Source organism: Pyrus communis, chromosome 3 (genome assembly GCF_963583255.1).
Source record: "Pyrus communis chromosome 3, drPyrComm1.1, whole genome shotgun sequence".
NCBI classification, from domain to species: Eukaryota; Viridiplantae; Streptophyta; class Magnoliopsida; order Rosales; family Rosaceae; genus Pyrus; species Pyrus communis.
Window position 1 is genome coordinate 20,353,886 of NC_084805.1, and position 19,729 is coordinate 20,373,614.

A 19,729-nucleotide genomic window follows, 5' to 3' on the forward strand; every position below is an offset into this window, starting at 1 on the left:
AGATATAGCGACATTGATTGTCTTAGTAAAATGGTTGTAATTAAGATAGCGGTAGTTGTGGAATGTTGTACATAAATTTTAAAAGTTTGAACTTATGAGGCACATGAACTTTTTTCTTTTTTTGTTTATGAATTAAATAAAGAAATTGGTTTATGTTAATTTTAAGTTTCGACTCTTATCAAATTTTTAAGGTTCGAATTTCATTTCATAACAAGTTTGATACAAATTTATTCTCATATCCTCTTAGTGTAATATATCGTTATACCAATTTTTCATCTAATCTCATACTGGGGGTGTATACAATCTCTACTATTATAAAATTAGGCCTTGTTTAGGCGAGACTTTTCAGTGTGCTGGAAATATGGATGTTATATGTCATTATATAATTGAAGGAAAGGTTTTTTGTTTTTTTTTGTTTTGTTTTCTTTTTTTTTTTTTTTTTCAGTTGTCCTTCTGATTGTATAATGACATGCTGTGTTCCAAGCACACAGAAAAATCTATCTTTGTTAAGAGTCACAAGGCTCACGAAGAGAAAAACAGTGGACGCAGATAACCTTTAAACAAAAAAGCGCACTAACTGAAAAGGAATTGAGAAAAATTATTACCATGGGTATATGACGTTTTGTTACTGATTTTCACGTTTGCGTCGCGAATCAATTCCTAATGTGATATTGTGGAATCTTGTGGTCTTGCTGTTGTTTTGTGTGTGTACAATCGAAGAAGGGTAAATTGATACTTGACATTGCACAAATTACAAGTACCTCTTCCAATTTTGGGCAAGGTTTGTTGGAGAAAAATCTGTCAACTCTGCCTCCGAAATCATTGATGCGATTTAAGTGTTACTGTAAATGGTGGCATGCTCTCATCAACGACCACCCCATGTTCGTAGACAAGTATCTGTCCAATTCCTTGCACAGCAATCAATCAACCCGTGTCTTTTTGAAGCGAATGTTAGTCCCACGGAGGACCCAAATCCAAATGGTAACATAATTCAATCCTTATTCTCAGTACTTTTGACAATGTTATTGTTGATGACGACGACGATGGTGATGTGCATAAGCATAGCATTCTTTCTAGGATCGAGGACATCAATGTTCCTCTTTCTATGAGTCTAGAGATTGGGGATGATCAATCACTTGGTGTTATGGGATCATTTGTGTAGCTCCACCTAATCCTAGTAGGGTGATTTCGTCGCGGATTGTGTGTTCGTGTTGCTAGGGACAATGTATCTTCATGCCACGTTAGTGTACCACACGATTTTGGAGTTGTATAATGGAGAGATGAGTCATGTTGGTATGGAGAGGTCGTCAGGAGGTTGAACTGGATGAGTTGCTAAGAAGAGGAGAAGAAGCTTACAAAAAGACAACAGTGAGTTTAGGATTTGAAAATGTTCTTACCAAACAAGAGTTTAGGATTTGAATTCAAAAATTGTTTTGAGTTATAAAAACTAAATCTGAAAAGAATACCAAATAAACCCTAAATTATTTTCAGCACGAAGATTTTTAATTTATTTTGTCCAGTGGCTTTAATAAGCTTTTTTTCTTCAGCTCGTGGCTTCGTCATTGCTGTGGACATTCATTGCCTCAATGGTGCTCACTATCTCCTTCGTTTATTACAACCCGGGAGTTGAGCTACCTTTGCGGCCGGCAGTCCCCGCCTCTTATCCCGTGCAACTACACCAGCTTCAAGCTCAGGATCGAGAGAGGTGTGTACGAGTATTCAAACACAACATCGGCGCACGTAAACATATCTGTGGTGTGCGATATATTTCCTCCACATTCCGGGTAATTCTTTCCATTAACTTATGTTTATTTTTGTTGGTTTTTTTATTACACGAGAGGTAAGCCTATACTAATTTTTCTTTATCATTATTGACTTTATGTCCAAGGCTGGTTCTCTCTATATGTCCAAAACTTGTATACTCCGAGAGACGACAGAAAACATTATCTTTATTATCAATATAAAGAGAGAAATCGAAAATATATGCAAATATAATCTTATGACAAAAGTTTGACTGAGTGACGAGTTGGTGCATTAGGTGTTCTGTGGGTTCGATTCCTAAAGAGGTTGTTGCCTTCTTTTTTATCAAATGTTCGGATTTTTCTATTCCCTTTTATTAGTCTTTATTTGTTTATTTTGACTTCTAACCACAAATTTAATGTAACGCTTGACAAAAAAACAAATAAGTAGTGATAAGTTGGTGAATATTGCAAGTAGTCATCTACTGTAGTGATGGAGATGAGTGTTGCCTTACAGTACTGCGGGATTTCGAACCAACAAATCTATTGTTTGACCCAAAAAAAAAAAAAAAGATAAGTTGGTGAATATTAGGTATCCTTTGGAGTTTGTGTGCCAGGTTGAAAATATGGGAGATGGATCCCATCCGGATCCAAGTTGTGAGGATGCTAGAGATCCTCACATCCTAACCGTTTATCGTACATTGTGCGGTCATAAATCATTTTGAATTTATTATTTAAAATTAAACACAAATAGTACCTAACGAAAACTAACTGCACGATGTACGATTAACGACCATGATGTAAGGATCTCTAGAATCCCCAGAAAGAAAATCCAAAGATGATCCTCCTCCCAAAATATGAGGTGGTTATTGTTGCTGCTTTTTTTTTATTAAAAAAAAATATATTGTTGCAGTCCTATTAGATTAAGAATGTGATTGTGTAATTCTGAGTATATCTTGGAATATCTATCATATTCCTATTAGGAGTTGATTACCTATTAAGAGTTGTAATCCTAAAAGGGTAAGAAATTAACTTTCTCTACTACTATAAATAAAGACACAATGGGGTGGAATAGAACACACCCACAATTACACATCTCTCTCTTCTCTCTACTATTGCCACACCTTTCTTTCTCTCTATGACCTCCATAATCGTTCAATAAATTATGCCTATAACACGTTATCAACAAGCTCTTGAAGCTGCACTAAAGAGAGTTTGATCTTCAATTAGGAGAGTATTACGTTTTAATCATTCTTTTTATGATTAATTTATTATTTTGAATTGATCTACATGTTATTGATTCAATTTAATTTTTCTGTGTTGAACGTGATACAACGCATTGAAGATGCAATTCTGGCTTTTTGAGAATGATCTTCTACAAATTCAATAGCTTTTGTCGTTTTCTACCAGTCAGGTACACTTAAAATAAAGTAAGATATTTGAAACAACCTTGAAGCTTGAAAACATTCCCCATGATGTATGAAAGCCCCTATGTTTATATTTTCCTTCCGCTATATATATATATATTGTGTATGTTCATATATTTGTTTCATGCATTATTGTAACATCCCACATCGACTAACGGAGAGGGGGTGATGTTGTCACGCCCCGATCCCAACAAACGTCGAGAATCGACACGTGACAAGGAAAATAACGTTTGTTGAATACGGTATGAGCGACTGAAGGAAATACTTTAAATGATAACCCAAATTAATATGAAGATAATTAAGTTCACCACTTGATATTTACGAATATGTACATTCCAAAAAGAAGTACAACCTTCGCCAGACCAAAAGCAAGTTCAAGATGCTCAAAAGAAAGTCCCAAAATAAAAAGTACAAGAGTGAATCAAGGGTAACCTAACGCTCCAAGTCTTTGATACCGCACTGCTACCCCCACCTACGACCGTCTCGAAGTCTACTCAACCTTCACCTGTAAGTTCAGTGCCTACACCATCGAAATGGTACATCGGCAACCATCCACACAATATAAGCTGCGTAGTTTGTGTGAGTGACAATAATACCAAGTATGAGAGACAATTATTAAAAATCATCCATCAAACATAATTTATAACATTGAATGTAATTCCAACCCTTTGAAACTCCAAAGGAGTCACCCAGACATCCAAAAGTTCATCTGAAACAACTATCACATCTCACACCCATTTTCACATACACACAATGAAAGTAAAATTAGGGTGACACAGTTTATCCAAAGCCTACACCTTTGCAACTATCTCAACTCAAACTCAGGGAACCCAGGTGGATACAATCTCGGACCATTACTCAACGGGATCGCGAGGTAAGAGGGATTCCGGACCATCTCTCAACGGAATCCGAATGGTTACGATTCCGGACCATCACTCAACGGAATCGCGGAGTAGGAGGGATTCCGGACCATCTCTCAACGGAATCCGAATGGGTACGATTCCGGACCATCACTCAACGGAATCGTGGAAAGCCAACACCCATAATGTACAATGGTTCAAAGAACTGAGACCAACACAAGTTACTTCATTTACAAAAGCTCAACTAAGAGAAGTAAGGCATAAATACTAACTTTTAGAATGGATCAACGAATCATAAATGAAACAATATCAAAACAGAAAATCCCCAATGGTTTAATGACCCACCACTAGCCCTCACATTTCATCACATCATGCCAATCAAACAATTTACATCATATTTCAAAATGTAATAATCAAATCTCATTCCATAATCTTAAATCAAAACTAGGTATTAACATAATAATTCAATAGAAATATATTTATAAAACTAAGTCACACCCTCACAGAGTAGTAATTACAAAAGCAAGGTAATCACTAATATCACGTATATTGAAGTCACTCACCTCGAACCCACGCTAATGCACCTTAGCACGAGAGTCAAGGCATCACGTTCTATCACCTCCTGAACAAAGCACAAGTCCACATTTAGATTTCCTTCGATAATTCACATAATCAAAAACTCTTATATGCCTCCCATAACACATTTAATAAGGGATCAAACCATTGTTCTAAGGCAGGGTCCATGATCTTACATCATTTACTCCATAAGATCCAATCACTAGATTTTCACTACTCCAGGCATCGTTATGACCCATTATAAGAAACAGAGTGATACCAAATCCTTTATATATATATATATATATATATATATATATATAAACTTGAACATAAACCACAATTAGATGTAAAAGTTCCAGTAATTACGTAGTCAAAAAGTAGGGATTCCAGCGGCAATACTACTAAATTAAACAATTGAATTAACTACTTGAAACGTAGGTGCCCGGTATCACAGAGTCTCCTCCCCACCGGCTTCCTTAATCTCTCCCTTCCTACAATCATTTCCTTCATACCTTCCCTCAAATACCCAAGAAGCAGGCATGAAAATACAGTCAAACGCCCATTATAAATCAAGGCAGTAACGTAAGGCTAGTTTCTAATGTAATTGAACACATTAACATAAAGCATCCAAATGCAGACTTAGAATTACAAAATGCATGAAAATTCACATTCCAATGTCTTATTCCATCGCCAACATTTCCATAACACTAATGTCACACAACAAAGAAATTCGACCCTTTTCTTTTTCTTTTTTTTTTTTTTTTCCCAAAAAAATCCAAATTTTACAAGAGCAATTATCTCAACAAGTAGAATAAACTTTATACCTGGGGCCGAGTCCAATTTGGCCGGGAAGGCCCTCAAATTGGCTCGCACCCAACGAAACCCTAAGGTGGGTGTTCTTCAATTCGGCTTCTTTGGTGTTCCAACGCCCCAATCACCAGTTGGGTCTTGTTCCTGGGTCCAAGGGAAGTTGAATAAGGGTGATGGTGAATGGTGACACTCACCGGAATGACGAATCGCCGTTGAGAATCACTGGGTTCTCCGGTGGAGTTCTACCTGAAGTAAGCCTCAAACAAACTTGATTTTTGGTGGAGATGGAAGGAAGGAGATAGTCAAGCAAGTTACAAGTGAAGTAGATAAGAAGGTCAGCTGAGAACCGGAGGAATTGGCTTGAAATTAGCAGGTTTTAGTTTATGTTGGTGAAGCATACGGGTGACAAACTAAGGGGGGGGGGGGGGAAATGTCCCCTTCTCACCTCCCTCAACGTCTTTTTATAATCCCCAAAAAAAAAATCTGATTGTTCCCTTAAGAAAAAACTAACTTAACCTTTACCTACTTATGGAATTTAATAATTCCCACAATCTAAAGTTCACAATTCAAACGTCCGTAACTATACCGTTATAATTCGGACTCGCAAACGGCTTTCGCCTATGTATTCGTGGGTTCGAGATCTATTAAAAAAAACTAGTTGTAAATTCCAATTGTCAATGAGAGATAAAGATTGATTATGAAACTTCCAACTCAATGCCAAATCAATTTCTAAACTTAAAATTAATGGCATTAAAATTAACTAATAAAGATCACGTAATCACGAAATACGAATTTAAAATACGTGGTACATAATGCATGGTGAAATTCCGGGGATGGGATTTCACAGATGTACCTTATATGTACATGCCCATCTCCATATAGCATGAGGCCTTTTGGGAGCTCACTGGTTTCAGGTTCCATCGAAACTCTGAAGTTAAGCGAGTTTGCGCGAGAGCCACTGGGAAGTTCTCGTGTGAGTTCCTAAAAACAAAACCGTGAGGGCGTGGTCGGGTCCTAAAGCAGACAATATCGTTGGGAAGTTCTCGTGTGAGTTCCTAAAATCAAAACCGTGAGGGCGTGGTCGGGTCCTAAAGCAGACAATATCGTGCTACAGTGGAGTTGAGCCCGGGATGTGATGGGAGCTCGGGCCGAGACATGACATTATGCAATTTTATTTGCTATGTGAAATTTGTAAGTCAATGTATATAAAATAAATTAGAAGCAAATTTTGGTTTCCTAAACCCTAGGTTCGAAAAAAAATTTGGGTAATCTTTGACATCACCGTGGGATGGCGTCGACAAACTGGACCACCTGCGCAGCCCTTTTGGGCCTGCTGCTCCACGTCAGACATAACCAAGCCTCGGCTTGGCTTACATGTCACACGGGCCTAAAAGCCCCGGTCCACCCGAGCCCAAACCCACATGCCAGAAGCATGCTGGGTTTGTTCCAAGGCATGGGCTTGCAGCCCTGATCCCTTGTCTCGGCCCACTGCCAGCAAGCTACCATGCTTGCTGGGCTTATATTAGCCTCGGCCTGCAGTTTTTCAGCCAACCCACGCCGCTGGGCTCCTTTCCTCGACCCTATACTATAACTAGTCTTTGGCTGGGTTCCCCGCACCACAACCAGGCTAGCAATTTTGCTAGGCCTGTTCGCATGCCTAACCCCTCTGGCCCAACATGCCAGCCTTCATGGATGGGCTTATCCATTGGACCCGTGGCTTGCAACCCACTCCCGAACACTTATTTTGCTCACGGCACCCAACCCTATCTTTTGGACAATGCTATTTTAGACCTGATAATATTATTTTAATATTATTTTTCTTTTACAATCGATCATGTATGACCTGATTTATTGAATTAATTAAAGGTGACATGCAGTCCATTAATCTGATAATGAATCCAAAATTATTGATCTGAATATCACTTTTGGACATTAACGATTCAATATTTTATTTCTTTTCTTTGAACCGTTGACATACTTTCGTAGTCCCGAAGCGTTCACACTTGAGTTCCTGAAGCAACTTAAATCCACTACACTTAAATCAACATATTGCATTCTGTGTTCTTGCAGGAATCTATCCTTTATGAACTAAACGCTCATAAACTAAATTGAACTTGTACTTTCAAATTTAGTGCCTTTGAAACCCGAAGTTTTCATAAAACTACACACCCATGAAAACCCGACGTTTTTCATGAAAACCATGTCTTAGAACTCGAATGTTCTAACTTTGATACTTATGGATGATTCATTCCCATAGCACCAATCACAATCTTGTTCCCTCCAATTCAGCGGATAGTTGAACAGTCACAAATTCGATTTTCCTGATTTGGACGTTTCTAAGAGAAACCACTTTATGTGGGGTACAAGACGTGAATCTCCACTTGACTATTAAGAAGCTGAGAAACCATTGAAGCCAACAATGGCAAGGAAGAGCTGAATAACCTTTGCTATGATCTTCATTCGAAGACTTATGCCCGAAGCATTACAAACGAAAGTACCTCCCAAACGAGGATTCCATGGCTTTTTGGCTCGCTTCTATGGACTATCTAATCATGAAAAACATTGCCTAAAGCACACCATGATTACGTCCATGAATGAGTAAAATTCTGAAGTTTATAAATCCAATCGAATTTTGACTAAAGAATACTTTTCTCGTCCTTCCATGTTTCTAACTCACTCCTGAAGTAGTAGTGTAGAAAGTGGAAGTTTACCAAATTCTCGAATTTGATTACTACCACAAATGTAAGAGAAATGTATGGCTTTATACCCAATTCGGCTGGAACCTACCAAATCCAATTCGGGGTCTATCTCTCTCACAATCCAATTTCAAGTTTGTTTTTACAACATATGGTAGAATCAGGGCCTGCCAAGTTGTGGCATCATGCTCGAAGTCCTTGGCACCTAAGACCTAAAAACTTCAAGAATAAGGGATAGTATTCTCAAACCTTAACCCTGCAAAATCTACTTCTGTCTCAATGGAATAGATCATTGGCTATACACATGTTCGTGCCCCTACCAATGTTGTTGAGGAGTACCATTCTCGTAGTCAATATGTGAGATTAATTTTGCTCTAGTGAACATCGTTGGAAGAGTAGAATTTTGACATGGATGGCCTTGTTGGCCGAATCCCTTTAGTAAACCATTTACTTTGTGAACATTTTTCTATGTTCTTGGATTCAAGTTTGGTGTATGTTTTACTTATGGATAATCTTATTGATGTTGTCCTCAAATATGAGTTAATTGAATCATGTTTCTTAATACATGTGATTGATTCAATTAAACACGTGGTTAGGTAAGAATGTGGGAAAGTTAGTTGTTTGGATGAATGCGATACTATGCACACTAACTTTACACCTAAATCATATCTCTAACAACGACTTCAGGTCTATCCAACCTGATTAAGAGCATTGGCACACTCCTTGTTGTATGATGGTAATGAATTACCATTTAAGAGACCTTAAATTCTCCTTGTCGTTGAGTTTTTAAGGACATTCGAGAGAACAATGATCATAAATGAAACCACTGAAGAAAATAGAGTGAAATATCTTTGCACCACCTCCAATAATGAGCCTGAAGCTTTGATTTAGGGCCAATGGGTTGTCTCCCAAATGGAAACACACCACATGTTGCCGCCCTGAAACCTGGTAATTGAGCAGTTTACTTGCTTTGGCACGACCATTTGGGACACTTAGGTCGAACAATTATGCTATGACGCATCTTCTTACCCCAAGTAAAGATCTTGTGCCTACAAGATCACTTTGCTAAGCCTGCTCATTAGGTAAATTGATCTTCTAAATCATCCCTCGCAAAGATACGAAATCACCATTTTTCATAAGTGGATTCAAGGGAATATATGTCGACTAATCCAACCAAAATGCGGACTATATAAATACTTATGGTTTTGGTTGATGAATCGACAAACTGGTCACATGTTTGTCCACACACATTGTTGCTCCGCTAAATTGGCTTCAACTGTAAAATGCAGTAATAACTTTTGTCATTGTGCCGAAGAATGAGAGATGAAGTCCATTTTCAAAGACTTTTCTAAGCTCTCGCAAGTGCAGAAGGAAATCTCTAATTAAAAATCTTTGATTCTCGCACTAATAATGTTCTTAAGATATGCGTGCGGCTTCTAAATTGCAGGAGTTGTAAGTAAATGAGAGAAATTTATGAATAAATTGATGGCTTGTTTAATTAACACCTCACATATTGTTGAATACACCTTAAATTTGTTTTTTAATTAAAATTTATCATAACACATGCCACATTCTTTCTCATAACACCCTCACACCTTACACTTTCAATATACACCCATAATTTCTACCTATATTTCACACTCTTCACATGTTAATTGACCCATTCTCCATCAAGAACCAGCCACAATTCTTTTTCTTCTTCTTCCACGCCACAACAAATATTGATTAATGATTAAAGAAGCAACATTGCATGGTTATTTATCGAACCAAATGGAATTTCCATTTTTGTTTTATTTGGTGATTGATGTAACAATCACCAGCACTTGCAACCAGATTAAACCTTTCTCCATCGGAATATCCTTTTTCTTCATTGGAATCACTTTTAACTTCAATTGTGTATCCCCAAAAACATAATTGAATTGGGATACACAAATTACAAAATAGAATAACATATAGATTATAAAGTATTAGAACATATTAAAAACATGGGGAACAAAGATATAATAAATGTTCATCCAAATATTCAATAAGTTTTTTACAATGTATTGAAAAAATAAAATGCAAAATAAAAGTTACTTATTTTCTGTCTAAGTGAGAGTTGTGAGCTAAGCGGGTGCCTATGCGGGTCTAGGCAGACACCTAGTCAGGTCTAGGCGCCCTTTCTTAATTTTTAAATGCCTAGAGATTAATTAGGGCTGTGCCAGTAGCCAAGTGTATAGGCGAGGATTTTTAGGATAGTGGATGTCATTGACAAAGGTAATCTATATCCGAAGATTCTTTCCGAATGTATTGAAACTTTGGTTAAGCGTAAGTTCCTTTTTGTGATTCTTTTCACAGGTGAAGTCGAAGAGCAGCTTAAGTTGCTATTAGAACTGATTCCAGAATGGACTTCTGAAAAGTCAATTAACATCTGGAAGTGTCGTCAAGTGAGTTGGCTTTATAGTTAGATATACAAATTGTATGTTTTCAACTTTTAATGTATGTTATATTGAATTATGAATGTAGAACCTTGATCAAATTGTTTGATATCATTACGTGTCAATCTTCTTGCAGGATTAATAAACGGTCAAACCCGGAGTCCATACGTGCACGGCTTGAAGAAGCAAAGTGAGCTACATGCCTGGGTATTTTGAAGGTTATTGTAGAAGCAAATTTTGGGATAATGTGCAGCTTTCCCATTTTATTAGGCATTTTGTAGATGTTTTATAGTTAATAAGTAGTCATGTAAAGTAAATCTGGGTGGCCTAATCTAGTATGAAGGCTTTTGTCAAGAATGATATTTGGCAACAAAATTATTGAAATATCAATTTTCCTTTTTACAGTTTTTAGTCATCCTTTTTTTTTTTTTTTTTTCCTCTTCTTTTTAAATGAATAGCAAAAATTTTCTTATGCAGGATGATTGGGATGTGCTAGTTCTTGAAGGTCATTTCTAAGCATCTTCTCCTTAACTACATTCGTTGGTAGGTCTGATGACGTTTCTCATGAAGTTAAAGCTTAATATGATATATGTTTGATGTATCGACCTTAATCTGCTAGCACTCAGTACTTAAGCCATCACATACAAACCAATACAAAAAAGACACTCATTTAGCTAACTTGCTACTTGCTTTATTTCCTATTACATTGTTCCGAATGATAGGATGCATACTCTTAACCAACAGTTGCATCCTCTTTCTCAAGATCTATTTGGAGGACCCTGTACTTGTGTCCATTTGTATCTTGGGTTTCATCTGCTCATTACTAGTTAATATAGTTTGCTCTTGCGACCTGATAACATTTTGATCTCTATCTTTGCCCCATAAAACCATGTAGAGACCGATGGTGATAATGACTGCTCCCAGTATTCTGAGTGAGAGAAATATCAAATTAGACACCTATTTAAGTAGATTGAGTGTGTGTGTGTACATGTTGCTTGCAAGTCTGACATTACGGTGCTTCTACCTGCCAACGTGCAGTCTTTCACCAAGAATGAAGTATGCCATAACTGCCACCAATACCGTTGCAAGGGGACTGAACATGGTCACGAAAACTGGTCCTTTTTGTTTTGTGCACCACAGTTGAATGAAGACCGTTATACCTGAGCATACAACTCCCTGTCGTTTTTTTTTTTTTTTTTATCATGAAAAGCATACTGTTAATAGCTACTTAATAAATTAGAATTCTAATCGTATCATATATTTACTTACAGCATAGATGATGGACCAGAAGTCATTGTTGTATGTAATACTCCATGCTGCCCTTTTGTGTTGTATTGTTACTGTGAAAACAGCCGATTGTGCTGCCCCAATACAATTTATCCATGTGGTTAGTGACAGTTGTGCAGGATATTTCTTCAGTGTGATTGCCTACGGATAGCAGAATATTTACCGTAAATGAAATTTCTTGCAGTACAATACCATCTAGTAGTTTTACATTGATTTAATTTCTTTTTTATCATAATGTTTTTGTGCAGCCGATAAGGCATGGATAGTTTGTTGTGTTGCTATGAATTAGGCGGACTCTTTGCATACCCATAAAAAGGCAGGTTTCAAGTAGATTGATAAGTGAACTGGTATATCCAATGAGTACCTGCATTATGAACCATGTGGACCATGATATACAACTTCCAATGAGGAGGATTGATCCCTTCGTCCAGTTTTCGTGAACAGAGTTACTTGTGATGTGTATTGGAGCTCCTGGTGAGCTTTGCACGGCAGGTCCTTTGTACAAGGTCATGGTCATGGCTCCAGCCAAAGATATTAAGGTTCCGAAGATTTTAGCTATTCCACGGGGATTCCTAACATCTACAGCCTCCATCCTACACGTGATGTGCATTGAAAAGTGTTGTTAAAAACAAGAGAAAGATGTATATTTACGTTCAGGTGTTCTTGAACTTTTAAAGCCCCACCTGAGTATGACTGCAATTATAAAAGTTAGGGACGGAATGGTGTTGGCGACCGATGTGACAAAGGTTGGAGACGTGTACTTCAAGCTCGCAAAATACATATTAAGGGTTAAGCTAACCCTGTTGTCATCAAATGAAAAAGGTTAGTATTTTCCTTCTTCACTCAATTCATGTTAATTGAAAGAAAAGTATTATCCTTACCCTAGCAGAGACAGTAAAAATATCTCCAGAAACACTGCTAGTGTCAACTTTGGCCTTACTTTTCTGCAGGGAAACAGAAACGATAATTCAAATGGTAAACCCTCACAATGCTGAGACTTGCTAATCGAATCTATTCAATGTTTAAATGCACTCTAATCGTTTAGTTCGTGATAGCAGGTTAGAAAATTTTACCTTTCAAGAAAATAGGCAAATGGAAACATCACTAAGCCACCTACTATATGTCGATAAGTTACGAAGACATGAGGGTTCATCCCGTGTTTGAAGGATGCAGCTGTAATTAAGTAGAGAAATGTATAACCGATCTGTGCCAAAACCATGAGAATGTGCGGCTTGAATCTTGCGAAGCCCATCCTGTAACAGATGCCACAGCTCATTACCTACAATATATATTTCTGCTACTCGTTTCCAGTTTATAATCAAAGCAATTACGCACTAAATTCATTCGTATTTGTGAATGTGGTTCTGTTCTGCTTATGCTCGCATGTTGAGAGTATCCCATTCTTTGTAAATTCCTGCTCAGACCATGATTTTTTGCCATGAAAATGACAAGCACAAGTGCGGTTTTATTCTTTTTAATGTGCTAGTTTAGCCACTCTTATTATATTCCTGAAACCAGAGCCCAACATTTCTTCAACCATCTCTTTAGCAGAACGTAGTTCAAAACAAAACCGACGGCGGCAATGTCATGTTGAGTCCTGTCAGGGCATTTCAAGCATTGCCCCTAGCTTGTTTACTAATTTCCAATAAAATTTTGGTTCTTTCTTTGGCCTAAATTAGGTTCGATTGAACTTTGTTCTGTAAGACTGAATGGTTATGGTTTTTTAATGAAGTTATTAATTGTTTTTTAAATAATTAATTAACTTGTTAGATTGAGGGTAAGCCTTGACGCAACGGAAATGCTGCTCTTTTGTAACAAAAAAGTCACAGGTTGGAGTTGTAAAAACAGTCTCTTTGCAAAGTAAAGGTAATGCTGCGTATAATAGATATTCCTTCTCCAACCCTCGCAAAGCGGGAAACCACCCTTGCAAAGCGACAAGTCTTGTTAGCTTTGTGTTGCCCTTCAATTAACTTGTTACATGAAATGGAAAAGGGTAAATGTCATGTATTTACCCTATTGTACAAATCAAAAACATTATGTGGATATTTGTGTATTTGATATATGTATTGGAAGCAATTTAGAAATTAGCAAGGAATTAATAATGAATTTGTTTCCGTACATTGTGTTTTAATAGTGATTTAGTGACACAATATAGCACGTGTCTTTGTGTGGAGAATAAGAATTGTTCTCTTCCAGTTATTCTCTCATTTCCCTCCAATCGTTTACACAAAACTGGACTTGTTCTATCTTGCTGTTGTAAACTTCTTCCAAAGGATTCTGCAGAATTATTCTTTGGCCAACATGCACAAATACTACCGGTTATAGATTTTTGATCGAAAATAGAAATAGAGGGGCGCTATATCCTGGTTTACATATAGCTAATTGTCTGTCTAGTATTCCCGCTGTTTGATTTTTGGTTAAAAGTTTGTGACCAATTCTATTTATGCATATTTTCCTAATTATATTTATGTTGCGGGAAAAAAATCCGAAGAAGTAAAACAGGAAAGAAAGGAATAGCTTTGTAGCTTCCTTTTGTTGTTGGCATCTGGATAGATAGAAATCTATTTTTTATTTTTTATTTTTTGAAAAAAAAAAACAAACGATATTATCTAGGGAGGGGATGGGTAAGTGTCACATCCCGGCCCGGGACGGATCACTTTTCGGGCCCACTCCACCACCGTAGCACGATATTGTCTGCTTTGGGCTTATCATTCCCTCACGGTTTTGTTTTTGGGAACTCACGAACAACTTCCCAGTGGATCACCCATCATGGGATTGCTCTAGCCCCCTTCTTGCTTAACTTCGGAGTTCCAACGGAACCCGAAGCCAGTGAGCCCCCAAAAGGCCTCATGCTAGATAGGGATGAGAATATACATTTAAGGATCACTCCCCTGGGCGATGTGGGATGTCACAATCCACCCCCCTTAGGGGCCCGACGTCCTCGTCGGCACACCACGACCAGGGTTAGGCTCTGATACCAAATTGTCACATCCCGGCCCGGGACGGATCACTTCCCGGGCCCGCTCCACCACCATAGCACGATATTGTCCGCTTTGGACTTACTATTCCCTCACGGTTTTGTTTTTGGGAACTCACGAGCAACTTTCCAGTGGGTCACCCATCATGGGATTGCTCTAGCCCCCTTCTCGCTTAACTTCGGAGTTCCAACGGAACCCGAAGCCAATGAGCTCCCAAAAGGCCTCATGTTAGGTAGGGATGGTAATATACATTTAAGGATCACTCCCCTGGACGATGTGGGATGTCACAGTAAGTCTCATTTCACAATGGGCTAGCAATAATGTGGTTTAAATTTGCCTTTGGTGAAAATTGAAGCTAAGACCTCTCATTCACAAATGAAGAAGAATACCACTATACTGTAATACTAAATGGCTACACAAATAGAAATTGACGTTACATCATCCAAGTTCTTGAGGTAATCGTTCCTTTTGTCTCCATCATCTGTCAGCCATTCTAATAATCCTAAGTTAAAATCATAAAATATACCCATACGTATTGTGATTGAAGCATCATTTTCCTGCTCCATACCAAAAATTGGTACATTGTTCTTGCTGGTAACGTTTTTTGTATATGATGATTTTGTAGCTCCGTCGTGCGTTTATTTACTATCTATATGGATATATCTTATATATGTTTTATAACTCTTTTGTATGCAAATCAGTACATCATATAATGTAGGACAGATTGTGATTGTGTGAGAGGCCGGCCGGTGTTGCATACGTGGAGTGTTTGGTAAAGTAATTTCTAATTAATCGGTAATATAATTGGATGTTTAATTGTTTCGAATTAACTTTGAAGAAACCAATGGAGCTTTTAGGAATTTGGTTTCTTCCCCCATTTTTACAATAAAAAGACGCTCAACATACCAAACAAAGAGCATCACAGATTGTGAGAGGCTGTGAAAAATAGGGAGGTAAAACAATGAGGCAAAGAGAGATGCTGGAATTTAGGACACCCCAACACCCATCGTCAATGGGTTCAGGGACAAACACTTGGGGTGGTGCTTCTCCTTTGTTGGCAAGAAACATACCCAAAGAGTCACTTGAACAGAAGTATCTCAGGCTCAACACGATTCGAACGCGCGATGAGATCTTCCCGGCTAAGGATGATGAGTTTGACAACCTGCCTAAGACTCCTCCGCGTAAACAAGAGTGTCCTCCCACGCCGAGCAGAAGCAGAAAACAATATATAATGAAGCTTTTGTTCGCACCAAAGAGGAATAAGAGAACTACTACGAGGACGATGGATACTGCTACACTGGGTTGGAATTCGAAGAAGTCGTGGTTTCCTCGAATGGATCCGAAAAAGAGGTGGCCTCAAGGTTGGTGTTGATTCCATCTTTGTCGTGCATGGCAAAGTTTGGAAGAGAAAATTGGAGAGCGGAGGCAAAGCATGCTTTCGATTGGTCGGATTTACTTAAATTCTTGGTTGAGAGATTCTTGTGCTTACTAGACAGGTTATTGAATTTGATTTGCATTAAACCTATATATTTTGGTCCATATGATAGGTGCATAGATGTATCAAATAAATCAATGACATAAGTACCAAGTAACATATAAATGATGAACTGTATATCTTTTATTTGGCACATTTGGATGACTAAACGATTTCTATTTCGAATAATTTTTTGTAAAGATGATCTTTAAATGAAGTTTAAGCATTTGAATGGTTCCGATTATCAAATTTCTATAATGAATAAACGTTATCTATAAGTAGGGCAATGAGCTCATCCCCAAGACGGAATGCAAATATTATTCGTTTTGAAAAACAATCTAGAAGATGTTTTTAAAAGCTGCTAAAGTTATTGCAAAGTTCATATCTTCGATAATGTGACTATTTTTTGTTACATTAGAAGCAATCGAATGCGTAATAGATGTTAATCTTAACCAATGTGATTCCAAATCCATTATCGAAGATGAACTGTACTTGCCGCCCGTACAGCGCTCAACAATGTGATTTTTTTAAATTAATTACCTAACTATATAACATGCAGATAGCGAGGATTCCAAATCTATGTTCCAACAATGAATTAGTATTATACTAGATCTGAACGTATTTAAGTTGGCTAAAATATGTTACTTCTAAGTATCGAGTAACTTCTAAATATTGATTTTTTTGATTGTTACTCCCGTAATTTATTATTGAGAAATAACCAGAAATATGATATTTTCTTAGTCTTGAGATAGAAATAGGATAAACCGACTATGCACAAACCATGCACACTATGCACGAAATCGAAATTACTAAAATACCCATATATAAATACTAAAAATCATTAGCCCATTGCATCACTTTTCTCATTTGGAAGATATGGATGTGGAGAGAGCTTTGTGAGCTTTGGGTTTTTGGGTTGAACTTAGATTTGAAGAGAGGGAAGTCCACAGAAAGGTGAGAAGAGTGAGTTGGATTTTTGGTTGACCTCATACCTCTGATTTCGAACAAAGGGATGCGAGAGCGAGGTGAGAGGAATGAGCTGGGTTTTGTACCATATTTTTTGTTTTGGTTGGAAAGTTTCATTTTTTCCGACGACTAAAACTTCAACAGTCATAGTAAGGTAGGGTGTTTAGTTCCAAGTTTCTACATCAATGATTTATGGAATAAATGGGTTGTTTGCAAGATGAGTTAATACTTAGAAGTTAAATTAAGGTTTGTGTTTCATGTTGGGGCCTATGGGTTGTGGAATAAACTTTACTTTTTGACGTGCTACAATACAGGGATGGAACAATTACTGATTCAAGTGTTTAATTGCATAAATTTGTGAAATTTTTCAATAATGTGCATGTTGTGTGTATATGGAGTACATGACTATAACTTCATATGAGAAGCGGGGAATGTTCACTAGTTATAAGCACGTATGTTGGGCCCTAGAATTTAGCGAGTATGACCATAACCTAGTTGGCCTTGGCGAAAAATAAAATTAAGAAAAAACTTAGAAGACGTTAAATGTCATGTGTGTCCATGAAATAATGACAACGAGTATCATGTTTTCCATGTGCATGGTTAAGGGGTGGTTTATATACGTAACAAGGCTTTTCAAATTGCCAAGGTAACCTTATACACGTAACAATTATGTTTTAATTATATCCACTATACCAATAAATGCCGTTAAAGTTTCTTATTAATGCAAAAGTAGCTCGTTGCTCGATCTTCAATTCTATGCATATCATGCGCATGTACTGTACATACGATGTGTATGTGGTGTGCATATAGTGTATATGGTGGTGACGCACAAGTGATGACGTTATTTTTCTAATTTCGAAAAGAGATCTATAAGCTCTGGGTTTTTGGGTTGGCTTAGATGTATGAGCATATCATGTGCATGTCATGTTCATGTCACTGGAAATAGATGATTTTTAATGGAATTTCCAAAATCTAGGTTCAGGTCAAAGGTTTGTAAACTACAGATCTCTAAAGGATTTCCGGATAGGCCCCCACATATCCCCAAATGTCGTTAATTGCACGATGGATGTCTACAACTAAACTGACGTCGTTGCACATATTGATACATATAACAAATACAAGATTTTCTTCAAACTTAGAGGGAGAAGGCGTTTATTGATGGAAGAGAGAGAGATTGTAGCAGAAAAATGGTGTCTTTAGTTTTTCATAATGGATTTTCTTCGACATCTAAAAAATTTTTCGACTACAGATTGGTTTTGACCTAGAAAGGTTTTGAATGGGATTTCGAATTTGGGGAAGAAGATGATGATTTGAGGAAGAAATCCCCAATCTATAACTGCAAGCACATAATGTGTTCATTTCCCAAAAGGGCCAATCAGCAAATACAAACAATCTCCAACTAAATCAAATCTTCCAACTGGGTCCTCGAGTTAGGGGAAGAAGATGATGATTTGAGGAAGAAATCCCCAATCTGTAACTGCAAGCACATAAATGTGTTCATTTTCCAAAAGGGCCAATCAACAAACACAAGCAATCCCCAAATAAATAAAATCTTCCAACTAGATTTTCCATTATCTTTTACTGATCTAAGAACATCCAATAAATATCAATTTTAGAGAGAGGAAGGAAGATAGGGTAGAAAGAGTAGAGAGAGAAATAAAAAAAATAAGAGGAAATAACCCATTTATATACGAGGACAATTTGGTCATTTCAAGGTGTAGAAAAAATTATATTTCTGTCTGATTGTTGTGCGTGTGCATGCCGTGTGCATATTCAAAAAATCCTATTTATGTCCCAAGATTAAGAAAATGTTGTTTTTTTTTTGTATCTCTCTTTATTTAGGGTAGTATAATCAAAATGTCACTCAAATAAAAAGTAATAATAACTTTGCTTAAATAATCAAAACTCTTCAACAAAATGTTTTAAGATGGTTCCCCTTAAGATTAGATTTGTTCTTATCTGAGCATCGTTGTTCTTGTTTTTTATGCATCTACAACCCCAATTAGTAAAATAAAAAACTTCATTTTAATACTTGGTAAAGATGATTTTTTGATTAAAATCATGAGTAAGATCAAAATCTAATTTTAGTCCCTTGATACATTAATAACCTCATTTATTAATTATATTTTGATTTTTTAATTATTTCTCTTTTTCTTCCTAATTTTTAATGTATTAATTTTATTTCATTATAATTTTCATTTTCATTTCATTTATTGTAATATATTTTGTTGTAAACATTTAGATAAATTAGTTTTTGTTATACAATATATTTCGATGTACTTTGTCTTCTTCATTTAGGTACATTAAATTCATTATAATACATTTTGGTACATACATTTACGTACACATATTTCCGTACATACATTTTGATACAAACATTTAGGTACATTAATTCAATATAGTACATTTCAGTACTAACATTTCGGTGCATATATTTCGGTACACACATTTAGGTACATTAATTTAATATAATACATTTTGGTACTAACATTTAAATACATTAGTTCAATATAATAC

The 19,729-nt window shown here is 36.8% G+C and overlaps 1 pseudogene; it reads right to left on the reverse strand.

The window, feature by feature from the left end:
- Nucleotides 1–11,003: 11,003 nt before the first annotated feature.
- LOC137728392 (WAT1-related protein At4g08300-like) lies at nt 11,004–15,338 on the reverse strand (annotated as a pseudogene).
- Between the last annotated feature and the right edge of the window lie 4,391 nt (nt 15,339–19,729).